This window comes from Anser brachyrhynchus (genome assembly GCF_964034855.1).
Source record: "Anser brachyrhynchus genome assembly, chromosome: 7".
Classification (NCBI taxonomy): Eukaryota; Metazoa; Chordata; class Aves; order Anseriformes; family Anatidae; genus Anser; species Anser brachyrhynchus.
In genome coordinates, this window is record NC_137701.1 from 26881338 (window position 1) to 26897394 (window position 16057).

The window sequence follows — 16057 nt, forward strand, 5'->3', positions numbered from 1 at the left end:
ACCCTGTGGGGCACGGGGACACCCTACAGGGTGTGGGGACACCGCAGAGCATGGGGACACCCTACGGGGTTTAGGGACGCTCTGCAGGGCGTGGGGACACCCCACGGGTGTATGTACACCCTGCAGGGCATTGAGAAACCCTACGGGGCCCAGGGAGTCCCTGCGGGGTGTAAGGGTGCGCTCGTGGCCCCACGCTGGGCTGGTCTCGCAGTCCCGGAGCTAGGAGGTGGCCCCGGAGGTGGCTTCGTTCCTCTTTCTGTCCTCTTCTCCAGCACCTTCCCGGCTCTCCCGAAACCCGCTGAGCGGGGCTGTGAGGGAAGGAAGGGGTGCGGTGGTGGGAAGCCGGATGGCTTGGATGGAGAGATATTAAATTATTATTATTTTTTTTTCAGATGGTAATTTGTCTTTGTGGTAGGGGTGGCCCATTAAATTTCAGCTCACGTCCTGATGGAGATCAAAAGCGAAGGGGAGAGGGAGAGGGAAGCAGAGAGCCTTGTGCAGCTCCTTCGCTCCGCGTATTGTTAGAAACTTGTGGGGCAGGGGGGGATAAGGGGGATTCCCAGGAACAACCCTAGCGGATCCAGCTCCGACACCCACACCAAAAGTTGGAGATGTGTATTTTCCAACACTGCCATCTGCTCTGCGGTGCTGCCCAGGAGCGTGCTTGCTGTTACGCCTCGGAGGAAACAAACAAAAGGTTTGCTTGCCAAGTCGGTGCTGAACCTGGCTGTTCACGGGCGTTAGGTGGAGTGCAGGGGAGTATCTGTGTCCTGAAGGCTCGCTGTCCTCAGCTGGCTCAGGTTAGACTCTTTTAGACAATTTCCTGTCCTAAAAAAAGGTCTCCAAACATGGTAGATGCCAGGTCCTGTTTTTTTTTCTTCCTTTTTTTCCTTCTTCTTGAACTATTTATGTCTGGGTATATCGGTTTGGGATCATAGTAAAGTTTCATTTTTTTGTTGTGCAAATGTTCCCTCTCATTACAGAAAATACTTCTCCTAAATTATAGTCTGAGCGGCAAGAGGTTAGCTCTCTTTGCCTCCGGATGGGTTCAGTGGTAGGCTGAGACCCCAAGCTGCCGGCACTGCGAATAAAATAGAACCCAACTAGGCTAAAAGTTATAATGGGCTTTGATTCTCACTGCTGCTTGAGATCAGTGGAGGTCCGGGGTGAGCGAAGGCAAGGAGGAGGAGTGCGAGTAACTGGAACAAGCTACTCACGCAGAAAAGTGCTCTCGATTATGTGTGTGAGTTGTAAGCACCCAAGGGAGAAAACTGGTCATAAACTGCAGGGAAGAAGGCAATGGGAAAAAGAAAAAACCTGCTGGTGTTTAACCAGATAACTCGGGATTTTTTAACAGAGGTTTTCTTTTTAAACAGCTACTTGAACCATCCGTATCTTTTTCCTTCGTTTTTCTCTCCCTTTTGGGCTCAAACTTTTTCTGTTCAGCTTGGGCTGAGCGCTAAGTTGGCTGTGCACGAGGCAGGCTGCACTAGGGGATCTTTGCATTTTCAATGCCGTGGAGGCAATTTCTCTTTTTTTTTTCTCCCCTCTCCCTGTATCTTGCCTTCTTTCCTCAAAGAGATTAAGTTTTTGTCCACCCCGCCAGCGACATGTTAATCCTGGAGTCAGGGGGGCGCGAGATCCCGCCGCCCAGCACATAGATATTGGCTTTGTTCGGCCCCCAGCCCGTGGGACCGCTGGAGTTGGCAGTGGCTGCCCTCCCTGACCTCCCGCCCTCCCCGCACCGAGCTGGGGCAGCCGGCGAGGAGAAAAGGAGCAAACTCCAGCCGGTGAAAAAGAACAGCCCCGGGAGACAAAGGGCTTCGGCAGGGAGACGTGGGGGGTGAGGGGCTGTGTGGGGAAGGACTCGTAAGGAGGTGGCCCCGTCGGATCCCACAGGCTGGAGGAGGTGGCGTGGGGACGGGTCCGCGAGGAGCCCGCACAGCCCGAGGGGGACCCCATACAGGTGGTGCCATGGGGCTCTGGTTGTTTGCAGGAAGACGAAGCAAGTGCCCAAGCAAAATGGCTTTGGTAGTCTGGTACGATTGCTGTTTATTCTCCAAACAGAAAGCTGGCTTAGGGGAACGTGCACCTGGGCTTCACGGTCTGTGCTTCTCTGTAACTTACCCTGGAGTCAGTCGGAAAAGTCTGCTGGACTTAGGCTGGGACACGCTCAGCCCTTAGTGGGGAACGCGTCCTTGGAGAGCAGTGGCTGTGTGATGCTCAATGTGGCTCGAGCAACACGTTTCTACTCCAGCCAGGCTTAGTAATCGCGTGAGCAGTCACGCTAGGGTTAAATAGGACCATCTGCAGGAGTATGTTTTGCTGGAAACAACCACACTGCGAGAAAAGTTTGTGTGTGAAGCCTAGGCTGTTGCCTTGCTGTTTGGCAAAAGGGGGCAGTATCAAACAATACCACAAAGAAATCCACTGTGCATCTGCCTCCCTGCCTCGAGGACTGATGCGTGCTGTTTCTGCTGGGACCCGGGAGCTCGGGCTGTTATCCGGAAGCCCTTACTCAGGTGGTTCCTTACACAGACATCAGCGAAGTTAATTGAGTGCGTAAACGAGGCAGGATCAAAGCTGGCGCTCTTTTACTTCAGGGCTGCATCGCTTCCATGTGCTGGCCTGGCCAGGGAAGGCTCGGCAACGTAGGATAACATCGCATGATTTCAGAGCCACTTGGGTTCGCGTTCAGGAGGCTGGCAGCAGTAACCCTAACCTGCCCTTACACCGCTGATTTTAGGGATGGCGTGGTGAGGCCCTAGGCTTGGAGTGCCGGCCCTATAAATGCCCTTCGAGGAATTGTCATCGCTGCTTTCCTTAGTAAGAAAAGTGAACGTTTTCTCTTCTAAATTTAACTTTGTTTGAGAACTCATTTGCTTCCAGCCGAGAGAAATATATCGATCCAGCATACAAAATACTGCTCTTAGAATGCGTTCAAAAGCCTTTTCACCTTTTATTTATCTGCACGCCTGGAACCATTGGATCACCACCCACTAGTTAATTTTTTACTGAGCCGTGTTACAGAGGGTCTCTCGTGGGGAAGCTGTGCAGGGCTCCAGCCATGCTGGGTCTCAAGAGCAGCTCGGCCCTGGGAGGGGAGTAGTAAGGGATGGGGGGCGGTAAGGGATGGGGGGCGGTAAGGGATGGGGGGCGGTAAGGGATGGGGGGCGGTAAGGGATGGGGGGCGGTAAGGGATGGGGGGCGGTAAGGGATGGGGAGCCGGCCGGCACCACAGCCACATCCCGCTGTCGGAGCAGCGCCCAGCCCCACGGTGCAGGTGCTGCCCGGTGTGAAGGCGGCAGCTGGGTTTGCCTCGGCTCAGAGCATCCCTGACTCCTGGTGTAGGACCGAGGAAGGGCAAGGGAATCGAATGCAGGTAGTGGTGGAGGCGATTTGGGGCCGTTCTCCAGGGATGGAGTTGGTATCACGGCCTGCTGAGATTGCAAAGTAAGGCCTGGGTGATGGACTTACCTCTTATAGACTGAATGCCGCGAGGGTGAACTGCCGCTCCTGTAGGTTGCATCCCGGTTATTTAGTGCCCTTTTAGGTTGCATCCTTGTTCTTTGTGTTGGTGTTGAACTCCATGGACACAAGCCGTGGGGTACGAGGGTGCTGTCCCTGCTGTGCCTTGAAGGGGGCTGTGTTCGAATAGGAGTGCTGTTGACTTTGAGAATCAAATAACAGTTCTTTGTTACTGCTCAGTTGCTTTTTTTTTTTCTTTTTAAGGAGGAAAATCTCACTGAAGAGCATGTGTCTCCTAGTCTTACTGTAGGTCATTGTTCCTCTTCCTTTTACGCTGTGGGCTGCTGACTTCCAGCACTCCCAGAACCAGAACTCATCCCATTTCTGCCCACGGTTGCAATTTTCGTTAGTTTCTGTGGTAGCTGTCTGCATACGAGATACGAGGCTTTGACAGGTATTTGAGCCTGCAGCTTCTGTGGACAGTGCCTTGCTTGCTGGAGGTTATTCTGCAAGCACGGTTAGCCTCGGTATTTATTTCACCTCTGTTCTCATCGGTGTCCAAAAAACACTGCCTGACAGCCGTTGTTCCTTAGCCCGGGCTCAAAGCGTGCGAGCAGCAGAGCTGGGAAGGCACGAGGGTGGCTCTCAGTATGCAAGGTCTCCTTGACTACAGCACTACGACTCCCAGAGTTACCTCTGCTGCAGCACCCGCACAAAGCTCTCGCTTTTAAGGCCCGTGCAAAAGAGCTCAAAGTGATTTTCTGACGATGAGCGGCGGTACTTCGGGTACTGCTGTTACCTAATGTGGATCTACAAAGCGAACGGTTCTGTTTTGTGCCAGGCTGCAGTAAGTCTGGCAGGTGATTTGCATGTGAAGGATGTTACCAAGTTACAGCGTATGACTCCAAATTGGTGACGGGGCTATTCATGTGCTTATAATTAGGCATACCCCAAAGCACTGTGTTGGTTAAGGACCGGTATGTCTTTATTTACTTTTTAGTAAGCTTTAAATGAGATCGTAAGTAAACATGCTGATTGCTAGTCTTAATCCTCAAATCAGTTGTGAACACATCGGGAGTTTCTAAGTCATCTGTGTAATTTCGTTGCTTTTCAGTAAAGGGGTCATTTGTGGAGAGAGCAGGGGATATTTTCTTCCCATATGCCTGGTCTTGCAAGGTGCTGCATGTTCTTGGTTCTCATTAACGTTTCTCTGGGAAACAGCATCCTGCACCCCCAGACCCCGATAAACACAGGGCCCTGTGGGTCTCCTGCTTTGTGCAGCAGGCAAAATGCTTTGGGGCTTGGTAGTCCCCATATGTAGCGTGCTCTCCATTAGGCTGTTGCTAAAAGCCATATAAATTGCACCGCGCCGGTTTCAAAGGTTTGACTTTATCCATTGTGCAGCACCGTGTGACCATCTGGGACACAGCAACCTGCGGAGAAGAAGCGCAGTGAGCGGTTTGATCTCGGCCGAGTGCTGCGCTGAACTCAAAGGCTCAATCACGGCTTCGTATCCGCGAGGCAGCCTCAGCAATTGGGAGCAGCGTGTGGGGACCTGGTGCTGCAAAATGGGTCCCCCGGCAGCCTCGAGCCCTCTGTGCTACGGAGGAGAGGATCAGATGGCGAGCTGAGATGCTGTCCGCGCCCCTGCGCAACAGCCAGCCTGAGTCCTGCTTAGGCAGTCTGCGAGCCATTTGCAGTTTAAGGGTTTGTGGCTTCTGAAGTTTGTGTATTTTGCAGATTGCTCGTGCCATAGTCTTCAAAAACTGTTAGCTTTTCAGGCAAGCAGATGGCTTTAGCAAAATAAATTTGCTGGCACCTGGAACAGGTGGATCTGGAATCAATTTATGCGGTGTAATTTTTTCCACACCCCTTTTGGAATAATTTTATACCCTGGAGCCACCTAAGATGCTTATTATGTAGCCAATAGGGAGCTGCTTCTGTCTGACTACATAAGATTTTACACATCTTTTATAGCTAATGCCGAGATTGAAATGCAAAATTTAGTGCTGGGAGTGCATGCGAATTTGTGAAACTCCCGGGAGAGAATGTGGGTGCATGTATCAGTGAATGAATTATGCTCCTCCATAGACAGAGAGGGCTTTTTTTAGTGGTAACAAATGTCCTGTGTTCAGTGTTTGTCATTTTAAAAGTAGTATTTTTCATTTCAAGTGCGAGCCCCGTACAGGTTACTGATGTAGAGTAAAAATGAAAAAAATACCTTTAACTGCAGCTGAAAGGATGACAATCAAAGTTTCGGATGTGGTGCAAAAGTAGGGATGGAGCTGGCGTTTCCAGTACGGCTGTGACAGGTACGAGTGGTTACCTGAGAAGGGAAGGATGCTCTGTGAGAAGGGGAGGATGCTCTCGAGGGGCAGGGAGCAGACCCCGGACGAGGCCTTGGCCACATCCTCGTTCTTGCAACAGAAGCGGGGCCAAGCAGCTCACCTGGCTGGGGAGGTTCCTGGTGACTCCAAAAGGGCTTTGAGCGGGCTCTGGGACCGTCTGCACAACTCAGGTGTTGGGTTAGGGACCAAATGTGGGAAGGGTCTGGGGCCAGCCCTCGGAGGGAGGAGGATGCTGCCTGCGGCCGGCCTGCTGTACAGGTTGAATCTCTCTGCTGTGTTTCCTGGCCACGTGGAAGTTGTTTAGCCTGCAGTTTCAGCTAAAGGTTGCTTATTTATCTCCTACAATGCTGATTTACAATAGATCAAAGATTAGCGGGAAAAAAGAAGACGAGAAAGGAAAGGGTAGGAAGTTCACTCTGGATAATTCAGTTTGACAGGCTAATATAGTAAATTCAAGAACGCCGAGCGAGAGGCGCATTTTGGAGCCTGTCTGTGTAATGCAGGGAAGGAAAACTTGGCAAGGTCTCAAAAGTTTGTTAGAGTGATTACAGATCCCCCCGCTCTGCCTCACGTTCCTTTCTCTGCTCTCTCTTCCTGATTGAAGGCGACTGTCTGCCAGAAGGAGATTTTCAAACACATGATTTGGACGGGGCAATCAGTCTGCATTTATAAATCACTTAATATTTCACTCTCCGACCTTTTTGGGGTCCGCTCCACATCTGAAGGGCATTTTCATTAAAAATACAAAGCTGAGGCTCAATTCCTGCCTGCGTCCAAGGTGCTCCTCCAGTCTAAGAGAGCTCAGCTTTTGTTGGTAAGTGCAGCCAGAAACCACCTATTTAAAATAAAAGACCATTAGTGGCTTGTGGTAGGATGAAACAGCTGAGAGATACATGCTTTATTCAACATGAGCAACTTAGGACCATGCACTGTGACTTCGGCTCTGAGCTGCTGTTCGTTACTGATGGAAGGTGCTGTCAAGTAGCATATAATGCAAGTGATGAGGAATTGCACAGTTCCTGATTTGTGACGATAATTAAGTGATACGAGAGTACAGCTCCCCCTTAGTTCTGTTTTGACGACAGTGCTAGGCAGTCAGAAGTAAAAATCATCGGGGAGAGAAACTGAGGCACGGAAGGACTGTGGCCTGGAGCATTTTGTGCTCGGCTGTTAAAGGTATCACGAAGCGTAAGGAGGCAGATGGGCGCCAGGTAGGAGGGATTGCCAGGGACCGAAATCAGTAGGAATTAGACTTTGACATCTGTGGAGAGTCAGGTGTTACATGACTTGCTCGAGGTCACACAGTGAGTTAGTGGCAGAGGTAAGGTTACAACCCCTGGAAACGCTTACTCACATCCTTAACTCCAAATATGTGGTTACATCCCGTGAATTAAATGCTTCGTCTCGCTGCTTTCCTGGACCAGAGCTCTAGACTTGTGCCTTCCAAGACTATGCACTTGCTAAACATTGCCAGGAGGTTACCTGGTCCTGCGAATGCTTTACTCACCCGAGAAGTTCAGTTCGTTGGGGTGACTGCAATTGGAGAAAATGATTGCAGGTGCACAACTGGCCCCAACGTTTTGCAGATGAAACAGGGATCATTCCTGCATTATGTACTTTCATATATGCACGTGCACACGCATCTATATGGATTGAATTAAAACAAAAGCAAGTGATTAACGTCTTTAAAATTTAACATTTTTCCCCCTTAACCAACAGAAGTTGTTCCCAAGAGAGTAATTTACTACATATCTTCGGTATTTGTACAGGGCTGTACATCAGGAATACAAAACATGATGTTGCTAATGCTGTGTGTTCCCTCTAATGGGTCTTTGAAATATTAAACCAACTTATATTTGGAATGAGCTTTGCACACCTTCCTGTCTGTGGTTGCTTTGCAAATCCAGGCTTCACTGCTTCGCTTCAGAAAATTATGAGTTTATTATACTCCTGGAATGCTAATAGCACTTCATTTTTTCCCCAAAATTTCTTCTTCCTATTTATTTATTGATTCTTCATTTGAGCACAGTTTCACAGATAATGATGATGCTACTGAGAATAACTGGTATGAGTTAATTTTGAGGAGGCTGAAGTTACTGTGCCATCCTTCTTTGCCAGGAACCTCTCTGTAATATTCATAAGCTGAGGCATCCAGGATGCTGAATTAGTTAAGAAGACGACTGCATAAGATTACTCCCAATGTTATATTTCATTCTTAGATTCATAAAGACAAAGCGTGTCGAGGCTGACAAATCTAAATTTAATTTTTCATTGAAAACCCATTGGCAGATTTGCAGATGGCAGGATTTAGGCAAGCAGTCTCTGATGGTCACTTAGTCTTTACTCGGATGAATCACTTACTGACTTGTGAGTGAACACGTGTGAACCAGAGATTTTAGCATTTCACCCTTTAGTTTACATTTTACTTTTGTTTCCAGGGATTCCTCCCCATCCGAATCCCTCCTCCCACAGTGATGGATGAGGACTCCAGAAAGTGCTTTCAGTCATTTTCTCTGTCTTCCCTGAGGCCACAGGACTTCCCTGAGCTGATTCACGTTCAAGCTGGTCATTTGTTCTAAACAAGCACCCAATTTTGATTTAAATATTTCTGAAGGAAGAGAACATCCTGCAATTCTTGGTTAAATGTTAAAAATTCAGCAGCCCTCATGGTTATATTGCCTCTTACTTTCTCAGTTGCTAGCTTCTTGGACTTGTTATGCTCTCATCTGGAGAGCAGAGCATCCCATTTGCTTGCGGTGGAAGTACTTGTGAACTGCAATCAAGTCAGCTCTTAATTTCTCTGTGATACTGCAGTATTACACTGGATTCTTCTGTGGTTTTTCAGTCCTTATGTCAGCCTGATGGCTCTTCTCTGAACACTTCCTGAGGATGTTAGTGGCCAAAGAAGACAGAGTGATGATGCTGACAGCTGCAGAGACTGGGGAGAACTGGAACAGCACAGATTACAGAGCAGGACTGAGCAGATAGTAGGAAGTAAGGACTATATGGCAGATAAAGTTGGAAGGCAAAAAAAGAAGCATAGTGGCATACGAAGCTCCTGGCATGAGCAGCCTGGTTTAATTTATGCCTGGAGAAGAGCTGGAGTAGCTGTAGTGTTGAAAGACAACAGCATGTTTTTGCTGGCAGAGGAGGATGGCTGGGAGGTGGGCAAGGACTGCAGCAGCAGTAGTGCTTGTAAATCAGAGCAGCGTTGTATCAGAGGAGCTCTCTGTGGGAAAATTTCAAAACATCTGTCTGCACTTTGCTTGGGCACAACCAAACTCTTTCTTTCAGTTCAGTCTGAATTTCTGGCGAGGCAGCCGTTCTGTTCTTGCAAGTGTAAGGTCTGATCCTGCAGAACCAAACCTACTTTTGCAATTTGTGCAAATGCACAAAGTGTGCACAAAGGAGTGCACAAATGAGTAACATCTGAAGTGTTACTCATTTCAGTGAACTGACCTGTGATGAGAATTTACTGGCCTGGGTTCTTGATTGCTAACACAAGGCAAGCACCATTAACTATCCCAAAAGTTATACCAGTGTACGGCTGGGCTGTACTAACCCTAATTGAGATACTTGTGATCTGAGAGGGCGAGAACCTTCCCGTAAGTAACCCGATTTCTGTTTTTAGTTTGGAAAGATGTTATCATTTAATGAAAACTCTTTGTTTTCTGGCAGCGTACTAGGCTATCCATTTGCAAAGCTCTCAAAGGACTTGGACATCTGTGAAAAGTGCAAGAGTTTAATTCTGCCCACAGCTACGCTAGTGCAACCTCAGTGAGGAGCTGCAGTTGTGCTTGACTGATGACTAATAAATAGTGTGAGTCCAGGTACTCGGGGACAAATTTGTACCTCTTTGTCCTTGTTGCACAGGGATGGTGTTGGACCAGAGGCACATTCCGAAATAAGGTGTGCAAGATTATGCTATTGCAAAACCCAGTGCCAAGAAAAGCATTTCCAGTTTTAATTAAAACAAAACCCCAAACAACAAGATCTCTATTTCTGTTGAATTGTAACCTTCCCAGACGTTTGGGCATGAGATGCAGAAGTAATCGATTAGAAACACAAGTAAAATAATAAGACTTTTTTTTTTTTCCAAGCTGATTCAACTGAAAAAGGGGAAAAAAAAACCCTGAAGATTTTCCCTGGGTCGAGTAAGACTTCTCTCCACATATAGACCAAATGAACTGCTGAAGTGCTTCAGTGAAGTTAGCACAAGGCCCTGAGCCAGTGGGATTATTTACATGGCAGACTGCTACCTGGTCAAATCCGGGGTTTAAGTACATAGCCTGAAGAACTGGGAATAATCTGATGTCTGCAGTTCGAATGGCCTGAGGTATTTGCAGAAGAGATAATGGCCTGATCCTGCACCAAGAGATATCAGTAGCAAAAATTCCATGTATGTAAGTTAACACTGGATTTCTCTCTTAAGAAAAAAATCAGTACGCACCTTGTAGTTCTTATCGAAGGACTGTTTGGTTTTGAGATTGGCATACTGCCGAAGTCAGGACTGCATGAGTTGGCCCCAGGTTTTCAACCTGACAGTACCTCTTTAAAATGCAGCAGTATAATTTCAACATCTCTTATTTGTTTTGAATAGCAGAGCTAACATGTCTGTCAGTCACAATGGTTTGATAGACGTGATTAAAAGGCAGGGGATCAGGAAAAATGTGTGCTTATCACAGCCAACCCTCCCCAGTGAAAAAGTAAGTGGCTCAGTGGCATATTTGCAATTGAGGTGTAACTGAAAGCATTTTTGGAAATGTACTTTGTAGACTGCTTTGAAATGGTGTTTTCTATTATGACCAGTTTCTGGAACAGATTATCATGATTGTAAGAAGCACTTCAAAGCAGATTGATGTAGGAAGATCTTTCCCTGAAAACTTTGGCTTCTATGTAAGACAGAAAGCTACAAATGTGTCTGCAATCTGTGTTGTTTCAGCTACAACAGCATTTATTTGATAAAAGTGGGCTGCTATTAATTTCCAAAATACTTTGTATTTTGCTGGTCCCTCTGTTTCACAGAGGGTTTCAAAGGCTGTGTTTCCTTTCTCCCATACCCTCCAAATTTCTGTTTTGTATTTTCTAAGGGCTGAGACTTAAACATTGTAATAAAATACTGAATTGCATCCGATAAACAGTCAGACGCTAGTTTAAAGTATCAATGGCCAGACTTCCATAAACAGATCTTGACGCATCATCTGCGCCATTCCCTGACCTTACACAGGATCAGCTCCACCTCCACCATTCAGCTGCCATCAGCGGTAGCTAAATCTTGGGAGGAATTGGAGAATGCTAGCAGATACACTTCAAATATATCAATCTCTGAACTTCCACCTACAAGGCAAGCTACATGGCATTTCAGCAAGACTCCCAGAAAACTTTACTTGTAGGCTAAGGTCTATACCTGGGATAACTGAAGTCTTCTACATACGTGCAAACACAGGAGCAATCTGTGCCACAAAAGGCCACTTTCTGGTTGGTATGAAACCAGGTGGTAATAATACATTGGAGTGTGGCGACACGCCAGTAAATAATTCTTGGTTTTCAAGGGTATTGAAAAGGGAGGAAGCTCGTGCAGAAAATGAAAGGCAACAGGAAGAAGAAAGATAAGAAGCAACTAGAACTGTTTTACTCCACTATGTTTGGTAGCACATGTAGAGGACAGGAAGAAGAAATTAAAAAAAGTTGTCATGTTACTTTGTATCTCCTCCAGCTGGAATATACCAAGCCCATTGCATCGCCCTTTATGTGATTCCTAAACAGACAAGTTTCCTTTTTACCAGGGAAGAAGCTGAGGGAAAGAGAAGTTGAGTCACTTGTCTTAGCTCATCGAGGGAGGCAGTGTATGCGAGTCCTGCAGTTACAGTCACTTTTTCGTGCTTGACAGCAGAAGTATGATGAATTATTTGCGTTAAAGCAGAAGAGCCTTGAAGTAGGTCCTCCCCTTTTTGGGAAATTATTCTTTCCTATAAAGCAAGGCCAAATGCTGTGTTGATGGATCTTTTATGAATACTTATGGTAAAGGTTAAAAAACGTGTGTTTTTTTTTTAATCTACAATGTCATCGAATGACCATTTCTGACACGTAAGTTTGAAATCAAAATATTATGTTGCTTTTCTGTTTCAGTTCTTCCAATAACTAGAGCAATACTCTTTGTATGCTGTAATCCATGGAAATACTCGCCGTATGCTATAATCTATGGATTCAGTTCAAAGTTGCCGTTTTGGCGTCAGAAACCCCACCAAGAACTTGCCTTTACTCTTTCGCTCATGCGGTGCTTGTCACCTTCCAGAGGCTGGGAGTCCGTCTGGTTTCGTAAGGAAAACTGCTGTTGGCAGTGAGACTCCTCCACCCAGCTCATGCTGGAGGTTGTGTCTTTGCCTTCCCGTAGCCACACCGTGCCCGGCGGTCCCCGCGTAACGCAGGGATGGAGGGATCTGCCTGGGAGATGTGGTAGATAAATGAAGCGACCTTGTTTTTCTCTCTAAAGAAATGCAGATCACTTTTAAACAAGCTTCTAAAGCAGATAACTCTCTGAGCCTTTTCTTACCCTTTCTTTTCTCCAACATAGAAAATTATTAGCCAAGCACCGCTTTTGTCTGTATTTTTAGTGGGCATAAATTTATCTACTTAATACGTAGTATGCTTCTTGCATCTACACATAATTAAATCATATTTGTTCTTAGAAACTATTCATCTAGTGTAAACCTGCTTCCTGAGTAAATATTCCTTTAATTAGTAGAACAAATAGATTGCGGGATTTGGAGTTGATTATCACAGCATTCCTTTCCCTGATGTCTGCTTCAGATCTGCACAATGGAGAGGTGTGCTAAATACAGCCGGGGAACACAGCAGCAAGCTTTTTTGCAGTTTGAAAATAAATACACCTTCTGAATACTTCACACCTACGGAACCCTTCATTTGGGGATTACAAAGTGCTTCACCATGCTGTGTGGGTATTATTCGTTTCCCTTTTAGAGGAGGATAAACTGAAACGGAGAAATTAAGGCCAAAATGCTACATCCCCGCGTTGTGTTAATAGGGGAAGCTGTACCAAGATGTGTATGGTCTCCAGCCAGGCTCAGTGGCTTGGGACGGGGGTGTGCAGGCAGTAGCAGAGCTGAGAGGGGAGTGCAGCCTTCCTGGATATTTTATGTTGGGACCGTATGGGGGCAACTCCCGAGAATTTAGGGGAGAAATCTGTTTCCTGAGCGAGGAGTGTTTAGGAGTTATCAGCGGCTTCATGTTTCCTAACTGCAGGGTAAGGAGTTCCTACTAGGGGAGGGCAGATTTTGAGCTCAGACTTGCTCCTGCTGAGTTAATTAACTTGACTTTAAATCAGTTCCTCTCCTGAGCTGGAGTTGCTTATGTGGGAAAGAGAGGGAAGAGGCCCCGGCCAAATGAGAGCCCCCGGTAAGGACGCAGGTGAACAAGGCTTGTAAATGACAGCCCTGAGACTGAGCAGAAGAGTGTGTCTGCCAGTGAAATGCCACTGTTTGGATGTATCCTTAATAAAAGGAAAGGTTTTACTCTGCGGTCAGCAGCTGAACATCCCTTCTGCTCTTTGAGCACGGCATGGCTTTGCTTCAGGGGTGCAGTGAACAGAGGTGGCATTTGGGGGAGACTCGGCAGTGTCAGAGCTGATGGATGGATGCCGTGAGATCCCGCGTGTGTGGGGACAGCTTTTTGTGTCTGCTTGGCTTTGGATGGGGGTAAATTTGTAAAACCATCCCGCCTCACGCACATACTGACTTCCAAAAATGCTTTCCTCTTACTGTTCCTGGAGCTATTAGATGTAGCTGAACCTGCTCAGATAATGGACTGTGAAGGAGGGAATATGTTGCTTAAACAAAAACATCTTTAGCAGCTAACAGTGTTAGTTGTTTTTATTTCTCTCGACATATTTACTCTAGCTCTGATAGCTCAAGGGCTCTCCTTCGTGGCTCCGAAGGCTTTATTTTAGCAGGACAAGCATCAGCCGACCCGGTAAGCACCTCCTTGTTGGATGTTGGTGGTGCTAATGCAGCCCGTGCCTCGTCTCCTAGCTCAGGTGTGCCTACCTGCGTGGTTCTGCAGTGATAACCAGAGGGTGCCTTCCTGTGGTTTGGTGTAATCCTCTTAACCGCAAGAAGATGTTCTCATTGTGTAATACACTGTCCACTTGGGAGTTAGCAGGAAATACCTATTGCAATTCAGATTTACATCCTGGATTATTGGGCAATAATTCCCTCGTTGCAGGCAGGTTCTGCCTCCCTCAGAGGTCAGATGGCGCGGGGACGGGAAGTTTAAGCCAGCTCCAAGAGGATGTCTGACGAGAGCTCTTTGCCTCGACTTTCCACCGTGGAAGGGTGTGAGAGAGTACATGGGATCTGTTTTGTTCATTGAGATCAGAAATCCTTCTGGGATGAGAAGTTGCCCCACAAACATCAACGGCACCTTGTGCCGCGCTGCTGCGCTTCGTGTGGAACCACTACCTGCCTGTGGGACACGAACAGCAGCGGCAATCCGTCTGAAATGCAATGCCCTGTGCTTTAAATGCTTTCGCTTTGTTTTCAGATAACAATCTCTTAGCTCTTTGAGGCATTTAGCGAAAATTGTTTTAGCATGACTGCAGCATCTCAGAGAGCGTTGTGTGTGTTTTCGTGTGGGTAGGAGCCGAAACCACGCGGTGCTGCCGCAGCCGTAGCGCTTTGCTGTGCTGTGGCAGGTAGGATCGATTTTACAGTTAGGTGAGACTGATTTCAAATGTTCCTTTATTGAGTTTATTGGCACCTACAACTAACAGTGTTAAAAGGTTAACTGGTATGCACGTTAAGCTGCACACAGCCCAAAAAATTTGTGTGGAGAATCAAAACAGTAGTCTCCTGTGAATGGTCCCTTCACCCGTCAAAATGTCTGTGTGCGGATGTTGAGGCTTGATGAGGTTGTTTAAGATCACTGGATACTGTAATCTTACAGCTTTGCTGTGCCTCTTGTGGATAATATTCCTGGCTGAACGCTGAACTGAAGGAAGGGCAGAGCGGGCTCTTGAGCAGAAAATAGATGGAAGACTTGGAGCATTCCCGAGACGTCTGGGATCCGTGGCTGGCATCGAGTTGTGCTGCAGGCCTACTGCGTGAACACGAGCATGTCCCACACACGCTTCGTGCTTCCTTACTCAGCCCCTTAGAAAGCAGACGGTACTTCAGAGGTGATATGAGGTTTCTCTGGGATTTGTAAAGCTCTGGGAACACCTCGTCTGGGCCTGCTACAGAACTGCAAGTACTGCTATTGCTTGGAGTCAGGTAGTCCTGTGAAAATGTCACCTCCTTTGGTCCACATTAACAGTTAGAAAGGGACAAGAACTGAGCGAGAAAGAGAGATGTGTGCTCTGATTGCTTAAATATCAGTGTGGGAATCGGTAAGTTTTAACTTCTAAACTCATCCCTGCCAGCAGCTCACTCTTTGCCTTGGGCAAACGATGGGAATCAGCAACAGGCTCCTCAGTTGAAGTAATAATACATAAGAAAAAGAAGAGAAAAAAAAGACATCATTTTCTAGAGTTGTTGTGGGAATTAATCAGAGATTATTTTAAAGTATTGCCTGAAAAGTGCTACATATTTCAAATGTTTTCCTCTCTCTGCATATTAGTTGTATGCATAGGAGAAAATCAGTCTGAAGCACAGCTCTTGTTTGGTGATTTCGATTTGAAATGACCCTTTCTTTCATCAAAACAACAGAAAGGACAGATGTGTGTTATTAAAAAACAAGATGTTCTTGTTAAAACTGGCAGCATTATCTCTGAAACCCACCCTGCAGGAGCAGTGCTTGCAGAAAAACTGGATTCCCACCAGTTAGCTGCTGCTAACTCTTTCACTTCATGCTCTAAATTGCTTGCAGAGCAGCTGGCATTAGCCACCCTTATTTCCTTTGATGCAAGAAGTGTGCTTTTCCCGTTCTCAGATTCCTCCACACCTGTGCTCCCAGTAACAGGCGGTGATCGGCGGTGAGTCACTTGACACGCTCTGTGCCTAGAGTTGGCTTTGCTCCTAGTGACGTGTGCCAGCCCAGGCGGAAAACATAGAAAGAAAAAAAACATAGACCCTAAAGGCATGATAAGTTGAATTATTTCCCCTCAGCCCTTCCTTTCCCTTCCCGGACTGGAAATCCAGTTTGCATATGAAGTTCATGAACTGGAAACAAGCTGCTGACTCTGGCTGCTGTTGGCTATGATCCTCCAAACCTCAGCATTCAGACTG

General features: G+C 46.9%; 1 protein-coding gene across 3 annotated transcripts in view; it reads left to right on the plus strand.

Moving 5' to 3' along the window:
* SEMA5B (semaphorin 5B) overlaps nucleotides 1–16057 on the plus strand; it is a 270791-nt gene that overhangs the window by 647 nt on the left and 254087 nt on the right. The gene's annotated exons all lie outside the window — the stretch shown is intronic.